Source organism: Cebus imitator, unplaced genomic scaffold (genome assembly GCF_001604975.1).
Source record: "Cebus imitator isolate Cc_AM_T3 unplaced genomic scaffold, Cebus_imitator-1.0 Scaffold117, whole genome shotgun sequence".
Taxonomy (NCBI): Eukaryota; Metazoa; Chordata; class Mammalia; order Primates; family Cebidae; genus Cebus; species Cebus imitator.
The window spans coordinates 3,901,648-3,905,249 of record NW_016107432.1 but is presented as its reverse complement, the minus strand read 5'-3'; positions in this window follow the sequence as shown (position 1 = coordinate 3,905,249).

The following is a 3,602-nucleotide window of genomic DNA, read 5'->3' as shown; positions in this document are numbered from 1 at the left end:
GCTTATTTTTTGTATTTTTAGTAAAGATGGGGTTTCACCATGTTGGCCAGGCTGGTCTCAAACTCCTGACCTCAAGTGATCTGCCCACCTCAGCCTCACAAAGTGCTGGGATTACAAGCATGAGCCACCATGCCCAGCCAAAATAAGGACTCTTTTTTTTCTTTTTTTTAGAGATACGGTTTCACCATGTTGGCCAGGATGGTCTCGATCTCTGGACCTCGTGATCCGCCCGCCTCAGCCTCCCAAAGTGCTGGGATTACAGGCGTGAGCCACCGCACCCGGCCTAAATAAGGACTGTTTATGTTGCAGAGTCAGGCAAATAAATTAGAAAAACGATAAAACTATCTTCACAAATGGTGTGATTGTCTTTGCAGAAAACTAATACAATGTATGAAAAAGCTACTGGAACAAATACATGACTTTAGCAAAACTGCCGGATGCAAAATCAATACACAAAAATCTGTTGTATTTCTATATACTGGCAACAAACACTGGGAAATTAAAAATTTTAAACAACACCCATTACAATCACATCAAGGTTATGCAATACTTGGAGGCAAATCTGACAAAAGATGTGCAAGACCCGTACATTGAAAACTGCAAAATGGGGCTGAGAAAACTTATTTATTTTAGAGACAGGGGCTCACTGTGTTGCCCAGGCTGGTCTTGAACTCCTGAGCTTAAGTGATATTCCCACCTCAACCTCCTAAGTAGCTGGGACTACAGGTGCACCACCAGCCCAACCTTTTGTAATTTTTGTAGAGACAGGGTTTCGCCATGTTTCCCAGGCTGGTCTCCAGCACCTGGGCTCAAGTGATCCACCCCCCTCGGCCTCCCAAAGTGCTGGGATTACAGCCTTGAGCCCAGCTGAGAGAATTTAAAGACCCAAATAAACAGAGAGAAATACACGCTATGTTCACTAGACAGAAACTACCAATTCTCCCTCAATTGACCTAAAGATTCAATACAATTCCAATCAAAATGCCAGAAGCTTTTTTTTTTTTTTTTTGGTAGAAATTGAAAAAGGATTCTAAAATTTATATAGAAATTCAGGCTGGGTGCAGTGGTTCATGCCTGTAATCCTCACACTTTAGGAGGCTGAGGCGGGTGTATCATTTGAGGTCAGGAGTTCGAGACCAGCGTGGCCAAAATGGAGAAACCCATCTCTACTAAAAATACAAAAATTAGCCAGGCATGGTGTTATGCACTTGTAATCTGAGCTACTTGGGAAGCTGAGGCAGGAGAATCACTTGAACCCGGGAGGCAGAGGTTGCAGTGAGCTGAGATTGTACCACTGCACTCCAGTCTGAATGACAGAACAAGACCCTGTCTCAAAAAAAATATATATATGGAAATACAGAGGACCTAAAATAGCCCAAATAACAACTTTTCTTTTCTTTTTTTTTTTTTTTTGAGATGGAGTCTTGCTCTTTCGTCAGGCTGGAGTGCAGTGGCACAATCTCGGCTCACTGTAACCTCAGTCTCCCAGATTCAAGCAATTCCCCTGCCTCAGCCTCCTGAGTAGCTGGGACTACAGGTGTGTGCCACCACACCCAGCTAATTTTTTGTATTTTAGAAGAGATGGGGTTTCACCATGGCCGGGGTGGTCTTGATCTCCTGACCTCATGATCCACCCGCCTCGGCCTCCCAAAGTGCTGGGATTACAGGCGTGAGCCACCGTGCCTGGCCCAAATAACTTTTCAAAAAAACAAAGTCAGAGAATTAATACTACATGATTTCAAGACTTATTTTAGAAAGCGACAGTAACTAAGACAGTCTGGTATTGGCATAAAGATAGATGAGTAAGTCAGGATAGAAAAGTCCAGAAAGGGCAATAATTTCGACAAATAATGTAGGAACAATTGGATAACATTTTAAAATGAAAAAACCTTTGGCTTTCTAATTTTGCAATCTGATAGGTGTAATGAGGCATCTTGTTACTTTAGTTTGGATTTTTCAGGTTACTAATGAATTTAAGCATCTCTGTGCATACTTCTCCGGTATTTGGGGTTTCTCCTAAAAACTGCCAATTCCTCCTTCTAAAAATTGCCCAGGCTGGAGTGCAGTGGTGGGATTTTGGCCTCCTGGGTTCAAGCAATTCTCTCGCATCAGCCTCCTGAGTAGCTGGGACTACAGGCATGTGCCACAAGGCCCATCTATTTTTGTATTTTTAGTAGAGACGGGGTTTTACCATGTTGGCCAGGCCGGGAGTTGCCTATTCTTAACTTTTGCACATTTGTCTATCATGTCTTTTCTTATCAATTTACAAGCATTTCTTTTTTCTTTCTGAATATGAATCCATTGTTCTCTGATGTTGTAAATAAATCCTCCTAGTGGTTTGTCATCTTGGTTAAGCCAGATGTTAAGTTGGATTTTTCCCATATAAAACTAAAGACTCAAGATGCATCAAGATGCATTTTCTGTATACAGAAAAGTGCCACATATCCTACAGAAAGCTACAGACAGTTTGGGTCAGAGTCATTTGGGTTGTTTCAAGTTTGGGGCTATTATAAATAAAGCTGCTATAAACGTTTAGACGCAGGTTTCTGTGGTGAACAAACATTTTCATTTCAGCCAACTAATGTTTAGGGTTCAATCATGAGTTCACAACTTGAAGTACCTTCCACTCTTCTCATATTAAATTTGATACATCATCCACTGTTCAACTATTTTTTACCCTCAAATTACAATTATTAAACTTCTGGCCAGGTGTGGTGGCTCACGCCTGTAATCCCAGCACTTTGAGAGGTAGAGGTGGGCGGATCACGAGGTCAAGAGATCGAGACCATCTTGGCCAACACAGTGAAGCCCCATCTCTACTAAAACTACAAAAAAAGTAGCCAGGCGTGGTGGCACGTGCCTGTAATCCCAGCTACTCGGGAGGCTGAGGCAGGAGAATTGCTTGAACCCGGGAGGCAGAAGTTGCCATGAGCCAAGATCGAGCCACTGCACTCCAGCCTGGCAACAGAGTGAGACTCTGTCTCAAAACGAACAAACAAAAAACTTCTTTCAGCACCAGCCCCGCTTGTCATAACTTCACCCATTAGTCTGTGACTTGTCTTTGCTGAATCCGATACTAACTTTTAAATAGTGTAGGAAATATTCTCTTAACTTGTATGTGCTATTCGCCATGCAATGGGTGTGGACATGACAGTTTTTTGGGGGGGGTTCTTTTCTTCTTCTTCTACTTATTCATCTGAGACATGACACCGTTTTAAGAGTAATCTTCATCAACATTTTCTCTACCACTTTCTTCAGTTTAACCAATCAACAAAACAACTGCTCCATCCCTGATCTGTGGCATTCGCTGGTTTTCGGAGTTCAAACTGGTCGAGCCGCTAGGGCCAGGGCACTGCTAGCATCTGGGCTCCGCTCTTCTCACCCGGCGTTCCCACCGCCCAGTGGCAACAGCTGTGAAGAATAACCAAAAGACCTTTTAAAAAAAGATATTGTAACACAGAGACAGGGCCAGGCGGCCCCGGCCTGTAACACCCCAGCACTGTGGGAAGCAGAGGCTGGGGGTGGGGGAATCGCTTGAGCTCAGGAGTTCAAGACCAGCCTGGCCAACATGGTGAAACCCCGTCTCTACTAAAAATACAAAA